General features: G+C 43.4%; 1 protein-coding gene and 1 non-coding gene across 16 annotated transcripts in view; one reads left to right on the top strand and one right to left on the bottom strand.

The window, feature by feature from the left end:
- Positions 1 to 18,012, top strand: part of ARHGAP26 (Rho GTPase activating protein 26) — a 451,561-nt gene that overhangs the window by 374,233 nt on the left and 59,316 nt on the right. The gene's annotated exons all lie outside the window — the stretch shown is intronic.
- On the bottom strand, positions 8,313 to 8,420 carry LOC112809017 (U6 spliceosomal RNA). Its single transcript, XR_003204494.1, has one exon. It is a non-coding gene; the product is annotated as a U6 spliceosomal RNA (small nuclear RNA).

Raw genomic sequence — 18,012 nt, 5'->3', positions numbered from 1 at the left:
AATCCAGCGCCATGTAAAGAGTCTAGTCTAGTCTCCTTCGGCATGCAAGACTATTGGAGAGAGAAGCCCGACTGTCCCAGGCATGCCCAACCCCAGGCCACCCGTCAGTTGAACGCAGCCACATGAATGAGTCCAGGAAAGACTAAAGAAAAGCTGCTCTTCAACCCACAAATGCATGAGGAATAATACATTGTGGTTTTTTAAGCCACTGAGTTGAGGTCAGTTTATTCAGCAATAGTTAAATGACACAGGCCTCTGCTTTTGTGACCTCAGAATCCTCAAACTGCCTTGGGAGGGTGCTGGGTAAGGTAGAAAGGTACGAAAGGCTCTCACCATAGAGAGTGGCAGCATGGAGACCAGCCTGTCAATTTTCAGAATCTTCTTTGAAAGCAAATGACTCATAAGTGATATTCTAAGAAGTTAAGCAAAACAAAACCCATAGCTAATGACTGAGGCAATCAGAAAGATAGCTCACACAGTGGCATGGAGAACAGGAAAGCAAGGTTTCACTTCTGGCACCAACATAGACTGGCTGGTGCCCATCCCTGGCTCTGAGTGTGCCCATCCCCTGCTCCCTGGGCCGTAAGAAGTGGGGCCGACCTGTCTCTATGAACCACCTCAACTATGGAGGTGGTTCAAAGGGTGCTTAGAAAGGACTGACAAAATGAAAGTCACTCTCCACTCTCACAATGACCAGTGGTGTTGGCCTTGTGCCACTGCCTTTCTGGAAGATAGTGATTTTTAAGAAGGAAGTAAACAAATGCTAAGAAAAAAGGTGTAGGGGACATCCCACTAGGGACATAAAATACTGCAGTAATTCCCTCAAGTTAAAAACTACGAGGTGAATGCTTCAGACTCCTGGGGTAGGGATGGGGGTGCTTATTAAGATGGAAAGCATGCTAGGAGGTAGCCATGGGAGGAACCCAAGCTTGGAGTTCTCCCTGCCTGAGTGGTCCCCACCCCTAGAAAATAACTCACTGCCCAGTAGCCTCTGAAATAAAATGAATTTTTCTTGTCCTTTCCACTTCACACACACACACACACACACACACACACACACACACACACACAATTTCCAAGTTATTTCTGGTGACCTAAAAGCCGTGCCCATGCCAAATGCCTTCAAATTGTGCCAGAGTCAACCGCCCTCTACCTCTTAGTGGCCAGTGAGAGGCAAGAGAACAGTCCCTGGAATTCCGAGGATAAACATGGCCTGCTTCCAGGCAGCATTGTTTCTCTGAAGCACTGTTGGCTCCTGAATTTGATTCAGCTGCTCTCCGATAAGATCTGGGGAAAACTTGAGAGCTATCTCCAAAATTTGACTTGTGTTTTCCTTAATTCAGTCAACATTCATTTAACAAATACAGTTTGAACACCTACTGTGGGCCAGGCGTTATCCTGAATGCTGAAGGTACGTTGATAAACAAATGAGAGTTTTTGCTTTAGTTCTTTCCGCCTCAGTTTCCCCACCTATAAAACAGGAATTCTACCTCCTTAAAAAGGTGTTGCGAAGATTAAATGAGATCTTTTGTTACCTCGTACATTTAGCACTGTGAATAGCAATTAATTTTGTTTTGGAGCCTCTTGTCCTCCTTCCTCTCAGAGATTCCCTTCTCTCCCTATAGCCCCGCAGCCTTGCTATGTCTTTCTTGTGGGCAGAGACATGTCCCAGGCTCTTCTCCTCACCTTCCCCCCACGAGCTTCCCACCTGGAATTGGAGAATCCGAAACTGGAACTGTCAGTCCAGTCATTAAGTTATCAGTGAAAAGGAGGGACTTCTCTCAGGGCAGGTGCTGCCCCGCTTTAAACCAAGACCAGCTGGGGGCTAGGCATGCCTGTTGCTGAACAATTTGGAAACGTCCACCTCCCACGTGACTGAGCTGTGTGCATAACTGTTATTTACTGAGACCAAATGAATCACAAAATGAATACTATGCATTAAACAGTGATAATAGGGGCGCCTGGGTGGCTCAGTCGTTGAGCGTCTGCCTTCGGCTCAGGTCATGGTCCCGGGGTCCTGGGATCGAGCCCCACCTCGGGCTCCCTGCTCCGCGGGAAAGCCTGCTTCTCCCTCTCCCACTCCTCCTGCTTGTGTTCCTGCTGTCGCTGTCTCTCTCTGTCAAATAAATAAAATCCTTAAAAAAATAATAAAAAATAAACGGTGATAATAAATGGCATATTTTTTTAAGTAATTTTATCTCCTAAGTGCTATTTCATGCCAAAAGAGTTACACCCAAAAAGGCAGCTATGCTTTTACTACAATGATCTTGATTTGTCATTCTTTGGAATGCAGGGATTTGAAAGAGGAAGTTTTCCCCTGTGGTTGAATCACTTTTCTGTGGAGGAGGATCTTTCCTCTTAGACTGAGGAGTCTGATTCTCACCCACCTCCAAGCAGAAAAGGTCTCTTCTGACTGTTTTGCCTGAAAACTTGGTGGCATTCCTCACCTTGGGGAATAATTTGAAAGTAGAGTCACTTTTCAAAGGAATCAGTTGCCTCCTCTTCCTCCTCACAACCTCTATGGTGGTTCCAGCCAGCTCGTTCATGGTTGTTTCTTGGCCAAACCCCAGACCATCCCTCTTACACCTCCGTCTCCTGGGGCCGCCGTGGCCACAGCTCCTCCAAGTATGCCTCCTTGGCATTTTCAGAGCTTGTCACTGATGTGACCCGTATTCTTGTTTTCTGAGAGCCTTTCTGTCAGCTTTTCCCATTCCCTAGCCAAGATTTCCTTCACCAGTCAGGAGCCCAGCTGGGCTCACTTGGTTGAGGGTGGAGATTCCTGCCTGATGACCCATCTGATTCTTATTGGATAAATGTGTTTGGTGATTAGCAGGGGTATTTTTTTCACATAAAAATTGCTCAAGGCAGCCCTCACACTTCATGACCCAGCAGGATTTCTTTCCCAAGCACTCTGGCTGTCAGTGGCACTTGGATCTCTACAGCCTGTCAGCAGAGGGGGTATGGGAGGAGGCGGGGATGGGACACCGTTCAAGAGCTTAGCCACATCCCACATCCCTGTTTTCCAGCGTAGTGGAAATCGCAAATGGAAAAATGTTTTCCTTCACGCACGTTGTTTTCTTTCCCCCTTGATGAGCTAACATCATAAAGGATCTGTATTTTTTTCTGTAAATGAATTAATCTTGCTAAATAATCTAAGACAATTACCCAAATTTGTCATTACACACAGTAGATGCTAAGTAAAGTCTTGGTGTTTAATTAAACGTATAAATAAATTCTGAATTTAGCTGCTCTCAAATGCATTATGGCACTGCATTTTATATATGTAAGTAGGTGTTAGGTATTTGTAAATCTTGAATTTTTGATGGCATCTTTGGGGAAGGAAATAGGCTTAACATCTTGTGCATGGCTTTTAGCACTATTATTCCCATAAGGGGACTTTGAAGGAACTTTAAAATGCCATTTTTCTCACTTAGAATTAAATTTGGAAGTGTTTCTCTCTCTACATGTATACTTTGGGGGAATCTTATTGGTAGATTCAGATCCTAAATCGGGTAAATTAAAATCATACTAAAGTAGTACTTCTTAAACCTTTTTAGTCAGTCTGGAAAGCAGATGCTTACTTAGTTAGGAACACATTTCTATTTGGAAACAGCCTTAGGATCTTATTTTTAACCCCTTCTCTGCATTAAGTATCTAGAAAACCATGCAGGATCTCATGTTTGCTCCCTTTGGTCCCAGCTACACTGGTCTTCTAGGCAGGGTCTTAGCCCCGTGTGGTGTTCTCTGTGCTCCTTGAACCAGTGTCATTGGCATCATCTGGGAGCCTGTTAGATCCATATACATTCACAGGCCCCGCTTCAGACTTACTGGATCTGTCCTTCTGGAGGAGGAACCCAGTTCTCGGTGTTTCCACAAGCTCTGCAGGTGATTCTGATATGTCCTGAAGTCTGAAAACGGGCATAGTGCAGTAGGTGGATGGACTTCCACAAGAATAAAAATAGGATTTACCTCATTGTAAAGCTTTCAGGACCAACCCTGTATCATCACTGGCATTCTGTTTGTTCCTGCATTGATGACAGCAGAGGGGCTTAAGAGCACCCCATCCCTGGCTTTTGCGATCAGTCACAACAATTGAGGCTGAGGACTGATGGGTTTGCTCCATAGAGGAACCCAGTTAGCTCACCAGGCCTACACCTGTCACTGCTCCAGGGAAGCCAGCTGGCTGCTGCTTTGCAACGGGTGCCTTTTGGTCACAGATCAAGATAGCGTAGGTGCATCAGTTAAACCAACAGGTGTTTTTATTGAGCACCTACTGTGCGTGTCACATGAGATCAAGCCCTTTGCATTGACAGGAAAACAGCTTGGAAAGTGGTAGATGACCATCGTCGTGTACAGGATATTTGAGACTTCTAAATCAGCATTCCCTAAACTGATGCAGGAAGAGGGCGGGACAGGTAGGGAAAGGCAAGAGCTCTGAGTTGAATAAAGTTCCAAGATTCTTGTCTATAGGACTTTTAAGCCATTAATATGTCTCTTGTGAATCTCCCAAAGAGCATGTGTTAATAACATCCCACATTTCCTAAATGTATATTTGACCTTAGAACATCTCTACAGAACTTCTCTTTGGCATCATTAAAACAATATTCCACAGTTGAGGAAAGGCTTTTCCATATGAATACTTTTGAGGGGGGAAATGTATTTCTCATAATGGATGGCATTATGGGAAACAGTCATTCAGGAGAACAGATGTAGTTTATATATAAACAGGGCTACAAATAGCTCTCTGAAGGCTGACATGGGTTCTAGTGTGTACGAAAAACTTTTGAGATCTGGTGTAGGGAAAAGCCCATGTGGCCTGGTAGTGAAGCCTTGGCTCTGCTATTTCCTAACTGTAAACTTGGGCAAGTTACTTGTCCTCTCTGAGCTAAACTTCTTTTGTGAAATGATAACAATAATAGTAAAAATAATCATAGTAATAATAAGACCTGCCTTCAAGGTTGTTGTGAGGGTCAGATGAGTTAATGCCAGCATAACCTTATAGAAAACGACCTGGTTCACATTAAGTGGTTAATAAGAATTGGTTTCTGGGGTGCCTGAGTAGCTCAGTCGGTTAAGTGTCCGACTCTTAAGTGAACTCTTAAGTGTTCAACTGAGGTCATTTTCTCCGGGTTGTGGGCTCTAGCCCCGCGTCCGGCTCGGCACTCAGTGCAGAGTCTGCTTGAGATTCTTTTCCCTCTCCCCTCTGCCCCTCTGCTCACCTACACATGTGCTCTTTCAAATAAAATCTTAAAAAAAAAATTGGTTTCCTTTCTCACTAAGCAAAAATTGGTTTGCTCTTAGACTATCCCTTTACCAATGAACAAATCCTTAGTATTGATTTCTTTTGGTGGTGGCAGTAGACACTCAGTGTTTATTTTTGTTTCTTTGATCCTGGTGTGACACAGAGCAACCTACAACAAAATACTGAGATAATTTTAAAACACCTGGGTGGCGTAGTCAGTTAAGTGTCTGACTCTTGGTTTCAGCTCAGATCATGATCTCAGGATCATGAAATAAGCCCCTTGTCGGGCTCAGTGCTTGGTGCATAATCTGCTAGAGATTCCTCTCTCTCCCTCTGCCCCTTCCCCCTCCACCCCCGCTTGCTCACTTGCTTCCATGCTCTCAAATAAATAAATCTTTAAAAAATAAATAAATAAAATACCTAAAACTCAGTTAACTACAAATAACAAAATACACCAAAATTAGTAGAGGCACTCCTCTCTCAAGACAAGCTTTAAACTGTTTGCACCAAGTCAGCAGGCTTAGGTGTGTACCCTCCAGAGTCCTGTCAAGCCATCTATCTACTCTGTTGTTTCTCTGTTGGGTGGAGCCAATCGGAACCATACTAATTAGAGGAGAACCTAATTGCAAGCCTAAGTTTTCACTGGGGGATAATTTAGCCTCGGGAATTCCTTTCCAGCCTGTGACTCTGTGTACATTTAACTGTCATTATGACAAAGAGAAAGCATTTCTGAAAGTGTTCTGAAATTCTGCCTTTCAGTCATTCACTGAGTTTGCTCTAGCAGGTTCTCGTTCAGTGCCTATCGGCTTCTTTCTCAAAGAAGCAGTGGAGTTCTCCCCTAGACATTGCTTCAGTGTTCATTTTTTTTTTTTTTTGGACAGATAGCGAGAGCAGGAACATAAGCAGGGGGAGTGGGAGAGGGAGAAGCAGGCTTCCCCTTGAGGAGGGAGTCCGATGTGGGGCTCGATCCCAGGACACTGGGATCATGACCTGAGCCGAAGGCAGACGCTTAGCTTAATGACTGAGCCACCCAGGCGCCCCGCTTCAGGGTTCATTTTAATAGTCCTTACAAATTGAACAGGTGATGGGGCTGTGTCCAGGCTGTTGTCAAAAATGCTCAGAAAAGGAATAAAAGAGCTGCTGTATGGACTGCCCCATTATGTCTTTTTTAAAGTTTTTATTTTTTTTTAAGATTTTATTTATTTGACAGAGAGAGACACAGCGAGAGAGGGAACACAAGCAGAGGGAGTGGGAGAGGGAGAAGCAGCTTTCTGCGGAGCAGGGAGCCCAATGCGGGGCTCGGTCTCAGGACCCCGGGATCATGACCTGAGCCAAAGGCAAATGCTTAACGACTGAGCCACCCAGGCGCCCCTTTTTTAAAGGTTTTAAAAAGTTTTTTAGAGAGCACAAGTGGAGGGGGGAGGGGCAGCGAAGGAGGGAGGGAGAGAACCTAAGCAGGCTCCATACTCAGTGCGGAACCCAATGCGGGGCTTGCTCGCAAAACCCTGACTGAGATCATGGTCTGAGCCAGAATCAAGAGTCAGACACTTAACCAACTGAGCCACCAGGGTGCCTCATCCTCTTTTTGCCTTACGTGAAGAAGCTATGTTTCTGGAGGGAGCAAAGATGATATTGTCCATAAAGAAAGAAATGCAAAGATGTATATCCAAGGATGATGTATTAGAATCATAAGAAACATCAGCACCATGAAAATAATGTAATTCAAGGAAGAGTTTATTTACAAAGAAGTGGGGGCAGGAAAATCATGAGATAGTACAGTAAATCAGGGCTAGTAGCACCCAACCAATTATCATCCTTAGGCTGGAGGGACTTGAGTAGAAAGTGGTTACCAGACCCAAAAGGGGTGAGAGGTCTATAGAGTCAGTACCTTGAAAGGAATGTTGGCTAAGGGCTTCAGTCAGGAGTGGGCAACTTCAGAGTGAGACAAAGGAATAAATACCTTGGCTCTTTCCTTCCTCCTGCTAATCTCTTGCCAGAGCTCCCCGTTAGTGACCCCAGTAAGGAGCCAGAGGGTACAGGAGACCTGTTGATGTAATCCATGCTGATCAGCTCCCAGAAAAGAGGGCAGGATAGAGAGTGGATGTTCTCTGGCACAGGTGACCGTTAGTAAAAGATAGCCAAGATCTATATTAGAGTAGACTGCTACCCAGTACAGCAGAGGAATGAAGTAGTTTTATATGTGCTGGTATAGAACAACCTTCTAAGGTACGTTAAAGGAAAAGCAAGGTACTGTGGTTCTCAGGCCAGGCTGCTTATTAGCATCACCCGGGGACCCTAAAGTAAAAAATGTCAACACCTATGCTCCTTTACTGGAGCCTCAGAGTTAATTGGTCTGGAGTGGTATCTGAGTTTTGGTATGTTTCTTGAACTCCCTAGGTGATTTTGTTATCCAGCTAGATTTAAAAACTATTTGTGTTCATTGTATACTCCTGTTTATATATAAGAATCCAGGGATATATATACCTACAGATGTGTGTACATGGTTGTAATATTTCTGGAAAGTCACAGGGGAATAAATCTATGTGGTTGTCTCTGATGGAGGCAGATGGGACAGTGGCCTTTGGTGGAAGGGAAACTGACTTTCAACCCTACTCTTTTGTAGTGTTGGAAGATTTTAACGTGTGTGTGTGTGTGTGTGTGTGTGTGTATGTGTGTTGTTCAGTTTTGAAAACTCGGATTAGCTCAGTTTTAAAATCGCCATTTTACTTTTTTCTTAAAGTTGTGGTGTACATCTTTGTGAGGATTATTTTTAATACATGTGCTTTTATTTTCCAGTTTTATTGAAAATAATTGACATACATCACTGTGTAAGTTTTAGGCATTCAGCCTGATGGTTTGACTTTAAAAAATATGGAATGCTTGGGGCACCTGGGTGGCTCAGTCGTTAAGCGTCTGCCTTCGGCTCAGGTCATGATCCCAGGGTCCTGGGATCAAGCCCTGCATTGGGCTCCCTGCTCGGTTGGAAGCCTGCTTCTCCCTCTCCCACTTCCCCTGCTTGTGTTCCCTCTCTTGCTGTGTCTCTCTCTGTCAAATAAATAAATAAAATCTTAAAAAAAATGGAATGCTTTATAATTTGCATGTCATTTTTGCCCAGGGGCCATGCTAATCTTCTCTGTATGGTTCAAATTTTTGGTATATGTGCTGCCAAAGTGAACACAGGAATTTTTTTCAACTTTTCAAATTTGTTACATCCTCAATAACTAAGGATGTGCGTAAGATGCTGTTTGAAGAATAAGACCTATACCAAGAAGGTGTTGGTTTTGGTGTGTTTCCATGAAATTGCGTCTTGAATTTTTCTTTCAATGACCATATGAATCTTTTCCAGGCTGGGCTATCCAGGGCTCCAGGTCAGTGCAGAGAACATTAACTCTGGGACGGCAGAGGAAATTTGTCTCAGGGAACTAAGTAAAGTAAATCTAGTTACATCTCTGCATCTGGCATGATTTCAGATTTCTTACTAATTTGAGAAGCCCTAACTTAGGAAACCAGAAAGTCATTTTTTACATTTACTCATGAACTCCCACACCATCTCCTAAACCAACATTGTGAAATTTAAGTAGTTCAATTTTCTTGTGCTATATATAGTTCTTTAACCTGATCTTCATCTGTCATCCTCCATCTGCTCTCTCCCCAATTTCCTTTAAAAGCCCCATTTTAAAGCAAAATATATGATGGAAAAACCTTAACTCCTGACCTTTATAGAGGTATGCTAGAGTTACTCAGTAATAATTAGCGGTCGCCCTGGTAACCTCAGACACACTGCTTAAATCACCTGTATTCCTCACTATCCTGAGCTTTCTAGTTAGTGAGATCACCTGCTTGGTGCTAATGAAAAAAAGAACAATTGAGTAATTTTATAATCCTTTTCAGGTCTACTATAGGAGTAGGAGAAGTGATACTGTTTGTGATTAGATTGAAAAGAGGGTTTTTTGTTTTTCTAGTGACTAAAACAGTGACCTAGAGAAATCACCTTAAGTTTGAGCAAGTTGGCAGGCTTAATTTTGTTCACCACTGTATTCACAACGTTAGGAGATGTAAGCAGGTGCGACTTGCAGATTAGAATCTAAGGGTCACAGCACTAGGGATATAATGAGAGAATGACATTAGCAAGGCTGTCATCCTGCCATGTTAGACATCCCTGACAAGGACGATTAAAGCCCACTAACTTCAGCTCTTGGACTTGAAGAATACTGCTTGAAAGTTGGAAAATCCAAAGCTGAAGCACAAGAGAGATTTCTTTTCTAAAATAAATGTGTTGACTTCATCTCTGTCTCGGCGGAAGCCTGTATTCTCCCTTAACTTCCATACGCCGTGCCTTACAGCACAGACTTCATGATAGGAGCACCATGGAACTCTTTGCTTCCTCTGGGGAAGAAACAGCCCCCACCCCCTCGTACATCCTCTTTCCCATTCTTCTCTTGATCCTTTGTGTGAAAGTGGAATTAGAGGAAATATGTCCTTAGTCATCCCATGGCAGCATTTACAATGTGCAATTGTCACAGTGAAAATACACTGGCAGCAGATCAAGAATCAAGAAGTGGAGTCATGGGAATCCTGGACACACTAATCCAGTAGAGACAAGATCCACATGTTAGTGACTGACATGGCCAACATAATCATCCCAGACAGTAGTTATACCCAGCACTGTCATTACAATTGAATAATTACCAGCAGAAGAACACCCACCACCTGCTCTTGCTCGACCCTCTAACCTTTCTTAAATCTCAGTGGAATGGAGACATATCGTAATCTTACGTGTCCCTTTGGTGTATGGCACCACCAGTTGAATATCCACTGCTGTAGCTTTCCTGCACCCTGGAGACCTCATGAACATCAGCAGTCAGAATCAGCCAGATCTGACAGACAATCCCTTCCCAGTCAGTTAGCAAACGCATACTGAATACTACGTGTTTAAGACACTGTTCCAGGCACTAGGAAAGAGACAAGCAAATACTTTCCCCTCAAATCTCTTATAGCCCAGATGGTAGAAATCAGATGTACATACATGGAGGAGGAGCGTTGGTGCCAAAATGAGACTGTTTTTAAGTAGTAAGTGAGTGGCTTGGTCATTCACTTTAAAAGTATTTATGGTTGAATGAATTGTCTTTGCAGTTTATGTTGTGTGGGCAGAGTTTCCAATAATCTCCCTGCTTTGTCTTCTAGATCTACCCTGAAGTTTGTAATTTCCCTTGTCTGCCTTGGTCCAGCTTCCTGAGAGTGGGGGAGGAGGAGTTGTAGTTTTATGACCCAACTTTTTATTCTGTTAGCCGGAAGGCTGCCTATGGCTAAGACTGCCAATTGTTCTTGGGCTTAGAAAACAAAAGATGGTAGAATGTTCCAAATGTTTGTTTGTTGGCTTGTTTGTTTTTCCCAGAAGTCTCTATGGACCTCACATTTAAGATGCCATAAAATTTAAAATTTGGGCTGTAAGATTGATGGAGAGAGGAAAAAAAAAATGAAGGAATTAAAAGTTGGAATTTGATCATGTTGTGTTTTGAAGCCTCTCCACCCCCAACCAGAATTTCTCATTAGGACTCTTGTACTTTTCTTCCCTCCCAAACAACCAGCAGTTTATGAATACTTGTGACAAAAATCTATAACACTTTGTTGTATAAAGCCCTACACCAAATATCCTGTTAAACTGAAATCTAATTCATAACTTGAAGGATTGTTTTCTGAACTTGCATGGAAAAGGAAAGCTCTTGAGAATTAGTAGTTCTTTAAACTCTGAATCAGAGGAACCAGGAAAAATAAGTGAATGAGACTATGCTTTGCATAGTGGGTCAAGAGAAGAAGCTTTGCTACCAAATTTTCATGCAACAGCCAAATCTCTGTGTAGGGGTGCAGGCTCTTTTTTTCTGGTTCTTTATCTATAAGGAAATTCTAAATTCCCTCTTCTTCACAAACCAGTTATTAAGTTCTGCCTTTAATTTCAGCATGAGTCAATTAGGTCATATGCCCACAAGCTAGCATTCTGGTTCATCATTACAAAGGAAGAAACTTCTCTTGCTGTATTTTTCTTTGCACACGTGGCTGATTTTTCCAGGTTCTTCTTCCGCTTCAGAAATGTCAGCTTCTGGTGTTTATTCTTTTCAAGGTACAATTCACTAATCAATTCCAGTGGCAGTACAAAGGGAGGCTTAATAGAACCTGGGTTGAGTTGATATTTTGAATACCATTTGGTCTGAACTGGGCTCTTGAGAGCTCTGTTAGCAATAATCTGAATAGCCTTGTTGAAATTGAGAGCCAACTTTGCGTCTTATTCCTCACCTTATTCCTCCACCAAATTAGGCACATCTCAGGAAGGATTAGGTCTCTATGTGCAAAACCTTCAGTAGAAACCTAAGACCCTCATCAAGAATATGAATATGTAATCAGTACATCGGACCCCCCCAGAATAGAAGAGCAATTTGATTTCAGGCAGAACCCTCTTTATGTGCTGCCACAGCCTTGTGCTTAGCTTTTATTCCGGATACATCAAGAAATACAAAAATTTGTAGTAAAGAAGAGAAGGAAGACACTTGCTCTACTCAGATGATCTGACCTGAGTTTTGCCACCTGTAAAGATATCCCCTTTTTCTGGAGAGGATATGACCCTATAAAGACTGCTTTCCTGTGCATCACTGTGGGGCTACCTTTGCTCCATGTAGTAGCTATGAGACCGGAATGTGTGCCTCTGCAAAGCTGGGGGTAGAATCAGGACTCCTAAGGGCCGTGCTTTGGTTTTGTTGAGCAGGGCGTACAGGTTGAGATTTTTGGAGGCTGGGGAGAGAAGAGGGAGGAGACATGACAGGGGAGTCAGTAGGGGAGGAATTTTGGGGGAACAGAACTATCTAAAAGGAAATCTTAGGGAGTTTCTCATATTGGTCAGAGATATGAATGCTCTTTCAAGTCCTCTCATGAGTCTTCAGTAAAAATCAAGTTTTCATTATTCAGTGTGTCAAAGTGTTAAGAACACAGGCTCTGGGACAGACTTACTTGAGTCTGTATCCCAGCTTCACTGCTTCTTAGCTGTGTTGCCGAGAACTTACCTGGCATCTGTAAGGTGCCTCTATTTAAGAGGAACAGTAATAGATCTACCTCATAGGGTTGTCATAAGGCTTAAATGAAGTAGTTTATGTACTTAGCAAGGCTTCTAGTTAATAAATGCTCATTAAAAGTTACCTACCATAATTACTGGGAGAGTTGTTACTTCACCAGTAACTGAGGATGCAGAGTGTCTTTGGAGGGTGTACTGAGGTGCTGAGTCCTGCCTCCTGACTGGCACAGGGTGAGAAGGAGGCTGCCCGCAGGATTCCATTGTATCCAGTTCCAGAGAGACGCAACCACCTCCCCTAACTCATCTGGACTGATCCCGGTTAAAGTGCTCTGAGCAGCCAGGAGAGCCCACACCTTCCTCTGGTCCCTTCAGAGGATCGAAGGACTAGGAAGCAGAAGCACAGACCAGAAATCCAGTCAGGCCAGAAAAAGTGGGAGCTACAGGGAGGTGGAGCCCCTCGGAGGAAAGCCAGGACCAGAATGAAGTTGAGCGGCACTCTTGGTGCCAGCCACATGGCAACCCTTTAGCCATTTGGTGTGTTGGCCATCTCGACGTGAAGCTGCCTCTGCTGGATGCTCACCCCTGACTTATCCTTTCCCACCATTCTGTCTCTGCAGCTTTCCCCTGCCCATGGCTTCTGTGTCCATAGTTTAGGAGTGCCATGACCCTGCCAAGCCCAGTGCTAGCTCAGAGCTTCACTCTCCACAGACTATCAGCTTCTGCTTCTCCCTAATTCTCTGCTTCTCAGCCCTGTTTCCCGAGAGCAAGAATCTGACTGACGGAGCTCAGCTTTGCTCTGGGCCCTGTCTTGGCTGGTGGGTGCCTGTGGACCAAAGACCCTGAGGCAGGTGTTTCTACCTTTTAATCATCTGCGGCCGGAGGGGCTAGGTTATAGAACCTTTCAGTAGGAACTGAGCGGGGAGCAGCTGCTAAGGTTGCCATGTCCAAGACACACCTTATTTTGTACCCAGTTATAACACACTTGGCTCCCAGATTCCCATCATCCAGTAGTTTGAAATATAACACTTCACCTGTTCTTTAACAAAAGTTAATTGCTGATGAGGCAAGGTACAGGGCGAACTTAGGGAAAAAAGACACAGAGGCTATAATAATACAGAGGTCTGGATAAAAAGCAAGCCATGTTTCATGCCCAATAGCCCCTTGGGTTGACATGTATATGACAACACAAACGCTAATTGGTATTTATAATCCTCATCCCTCAGTAAATTCCATTTGATATATTCTGTTTGTGAAGGTAGGGAAAAAAATGCATGCTGTGTTTTAGAAAGATTTCACTTGGTCATAATAAAAACGTGGGTTTTAAATAATTTGTAGAGTTCTGGGATGTAAAGCCTTGTTGTTCACTTATATAGATTTTGTGCCACAGTTCTGATAATAGTGTGGGGAATCCATGACCAAGCCAGGTTGACCATAATATTTTCTTAGGGATTTTTTTAAAACCAGAGCTGGGTTAAGAATGTCTCTTGGCAGGGTGCCTGGGTGGCTCAGTCGGTTAAGCGTCTGTCTTTGGCTCGGGTCATGATCCCAGTGTCCTGGGATCGAGCCCCACATCGGGCTCCCTGCTCAGCAGAGACCTGCTTCTCCCTCTCCCTCTGCTGCTCCCCCTGCTTGTGCTCTCTCTCTCAAATAAATAAATAAAATCTTAAAAAAAAAAAAAAAGAATGTCTCTTGGTCTTCAGATTGATGAGCAGCCATGTTTCGTACTGCAAGGAGAAAGACCAGTTGCTGTGATTGCATTGTATAGAGAGAGAGACAAGACATAGTGGGAGCAACACTAGAGAGGTGACTTCCTGTACACCTTTTTCTTTTCTCTGGTTCAAGGTATCCCAGGCTTCTGCAACCAAATTATTCCTCAGTCATTCAGTGAATTACTGAATGTCCTCAGTATGTAAGCACATCATGTTAGAGATGATGTAGATGGAGACAGTGCCCTAAATAGTGAGAGATAAAAGAAATAGATAATATATTCATACATTATTAATATATAACATATAAACTATAAAACAACACCAAAAGGTCTAGATGCTACAGGACAAAGTGCTGCTGAAAGTCCCCAACTGGAAAGATGGCTTTGAGCTAGGATGGTCAAGGAAGGCTTTGTCATCAAATTGGCACTTGAACTGGGTCTTGAAAGGTGGGTTGGCTTCAGACCAAAGGTACCAGGGGTATTCTGGGCAAGGGGAACATTACGGAAAGACCCAGAGGCAGGAATTTACAAGGCATGTGCAAGGAGCAGCTCGTAATTGACTTTGTCTTAACATATGCTTTTCATCTATAGTATTACAATTGTTTTGTTTCTTATGTCAATATGATTTTTACTTCTTTAGGCGCCAAAGCAGGGAAAACCTATTAATGTTGTCTTCCCATTCCAGAATTCCCTGCTAGCTAGATCCCCATAGAACATCTTCTATCGATTTATCTTGTGTAATTGACTTGCCTGAGACATTCCCTACTTTCATCACAGTTTTGCTTCACAGTAAATAGACCTCACCATCTGGAACTCTTCTCTATTTTTTTAGCCCAAATTTTCTTCCAAAAAGGGCCTGTTTTCATTTCTAAGTGTCACACAAGGCCCTGTGACATTCTACTTCATCCTCTTTGCTTTGAGTTTCATTTTGTAAAAAGCCAACAAAATAGGTCTGAAAATCAGCTGTATTCTTCTTGTCTGTTAACAACCCAACGCTAAACACATCAGACAAATTCTGACTCCTTCATCTTTCAGCAGGAGCTGTTTACCTCGGAGTCAGGCTGTACCTCTAAGAGACTAATTCTGGGCTCAGGGAAGTCAGAGTAGCTCAGAGACAATTGTGACAGGCCAGATTCATAGTGGGCTTAATAAGGAGAGAGTATAAATAGCCATCACATAGCCTTACAGAAAATTCCTGCTTATTTTTACTCCTTAGGCAGAGTTGCTATGTTTAGCCTTTAGTTACTGTGCTAAACCTGCTAAAGTGAGCCTAGTGTTTATTTTCATTTGGATTGGTAACATCCATTCTCTTTCTCAAATTTTAGGTGAATTATAGAAACTGCATCCCAGCATTTCAGCTGTAGCTGATACATTGTCACAAAGTGCCATGCACTGTTGAATTCACTGTCCTGGTCTTTATTTTGGAGTGTTTGCATTTCTCTAAATCCAGGGCCTTTGTAGACACTAAGGAGAGCTAGCTATTCCTGTCCTTCTCACATGTTTCTGGAAGCTGAGCACTAGTATAAACTTCCCTAATATGACATCTTTTAAATGTACAGGCAGTTCCTATATTCAGGATCCTCTGTGTCAGCTTGAGCAAATTACCAATTAGGATTCTTATTTACAAGTAACAGAAAACTCAACCCAACTAACTTAAGCTAACATGGAACTTTTTGGTTCATATATTTACTTGAAAAGCGCAGGAACAGCTGGCTTCAGGCATGGCTGGATCCAGCGGCTCACATGTTGCCATCAGGCCCCAACTTTTGGCATCTCTCAGTTCAGTTTCCTCTCTTAAGTAAGCTTTTTCTTTTTGATTGCAAGATGGTTGCCACCAGGTGGACTTACTTCCATAAACTTCAAGTCCAGGAGAAAAGAAAGAGCCTCTCTTCTGCAAAAGTTTGAACAGTCATCTGGGCTTAACTCCTCTTGGTCCAAATTGAATCATCTCCCCATCTCTTAACCAATCTCTAGCCAGGAGTATATCATACTCTACTGGGCTAGGCCTGAATTGCCTGTTCCTTCTTGGCTGAGAAGAGAGGATTGACATGCAGAGTTCTTAGACTGTGAGAATTTAGCAGAGGGGGGATTCCCAGAGGAGAGTCAACCTCAAACCACGGACGTCCACTACAGTGGGTCTTTCTTACATGGACTTAGTGGAGGATTTGATAGCTTTACATTCCAAGAGAGAAATCCATACTGATTTTTGTTATTGTTTCCATGAGTTCCTTACATGTTCTCTAAAAATGTCCCTTTTTTGAGTCTAAATGGTTGTTGCAGAATTCATTTTATTCCTAGCTAACTGGCTCCTTTGAGAATAACACATTGTATAGTTTTAAAAAAAAAAACAAAGAAAATTTCATCTTCTTACTTATCTCTGGACACAGTTGATGCATTTAAAAAATAAATTTCTGGGAAAAGGCTTTCATTATCAGTGCCCATTACAGATCATTGGAGGACACAAACTCCAGTGTGCTGGGGTTTGGCCTCCATTAGTTTTAATGACAGTAAGGAGTGCATCTTAGAATGGGATTAAGCAGAGAAAAAAGTTTCTTAAAGGACTGGCCCCTTCTTTTCTGTGACAGCCAGGAACATGCAAGAACAGTGTATCTTCTGGCTCAGCAGCTCTGGGAGCTCCTCAGGCACAGGCCTCTGGGTGGTGGCATCTTCTGGTGGTCTGCCAGAAACGGCAGGGCAGTCAACAGCCAACTCATGTGCTATGTGCAAGTCTCCAACTTGTGGTGACGTTGTCCAAAACCTATAAATGTGGATAAGAACTGATTCTTCTGCCAGGATCATGCTGAGCTGCTGGAAAATTCCATCTTGATTTGATGCGCCCATGCCTGGTTCATATTCTTGAGAATAAATTTTGCTTTCAAAGGTTGAAAATAGGGTGTCTGGGTGGCTCAGATGGTTAAGCGTCTGCCTTTGGCTCAGGTCATGATCCCAGGGTCCTGGGATCGAGTCCCGCATCAGGCTCCCTGCTCCTTGGGAGCCTGCTTCTCCCTCTGCTTCTCTCTCTCTCTCTCTCTCTCTCTGTCTCTCATGAATAAATAAATAAAATCTTTAAAAAAAAAAGGTTGAAAATATAATCATGGGACATCAAGTCTCCATAAGCCATAGGAGGATGGTGATGGTGGAGAGGACAGCTAATATTCATGAAGTGTGGGTGTGCCAGGCACTGTACTTAATATTTGCTTATTTAATCATCATAATGCATGAGGTACTGTTATAACCCGCACTTTACATATGATGAAACAGGTACAGAGAGGGCGCCTGGGTAGCTCAGTCAGTTAAGCGTCTGCCTTCAGGTCAGGTCATGATCTCAGGGTCCTGGGATGGAGCCCCCTGCTGAGCAGGGAGCCTGCTTCTCCCTCTCCCTCTGCCTGCCATTCTCCCTGCTTGTTTTCTCTCTCTCTCTCTCTCTCTCTCTCTCTCTCTCTGTGTCAAATAAATAAAAAGAATATTTATTAAAAAACAAAAAATAGGTATAGAGAGGTTACCTAACTTACCGGAGTGTAGAGGTGGGGTGTGAAGCCAGTATTCCTCCACACCCAGCCACCATGCTCAGTTGCTGTGCTGCTGGTGGTGGGTAATGGCTAGCTCCTCCTGTTGGGTGTGTTGAGGAGAGAGACTGAAGCAGCCACTGCTTGTTCTCTTGTTCTAACCTTCCATACACCAGTGTCACTCAAGCTCAGGTTCTGGATGAGTTTGGGGAGCTAGGAAGAATGTGGGAGAATAGGAACAATGAAGGAGGACCTGAAAAAAGAGGTGGGGCTGGTCAGAGCTTGCGAGGAAGAGGCAGGGAAAGGAGAGCAGGCAGTGGCTAGAATAGGCTAGAACAAAGAACAGAGAACATAAAGGGTAAGGATGGGTGATTGCAAGAAGGGGAAGAGTGGGATGAATGTCTTGTGACCACCTACTGTTGCCAGATGCTAGTCCGGGGCTTTTGTGGACATTGTCTCATCTTCCCTGCAGCCCGGTGAGGAAAACAGCCATTGT

This window comes from Callorhinus ursinus, unplaced genomic scaffold (genome assembly GCF_003265705.2).
Source record: "Callorhinus ursinus isolate GAN/ISIS: 27379988/994484 unplaced genomic scaffold, GSC_fseal_2.0 scaffold23, whole genome shotgun sequence".
Classification (NCBI taxonomy): Eukaryota; Metazoa; Chordata; class Mammalia; order Carnivora; family Otariidae; genus Callorhinus; species Callorhinus ursinus.
Note: the sequence above shows the minus strand (reverse complement) of the source record. Positions and strands in the feature narration are given on the sequence as shown.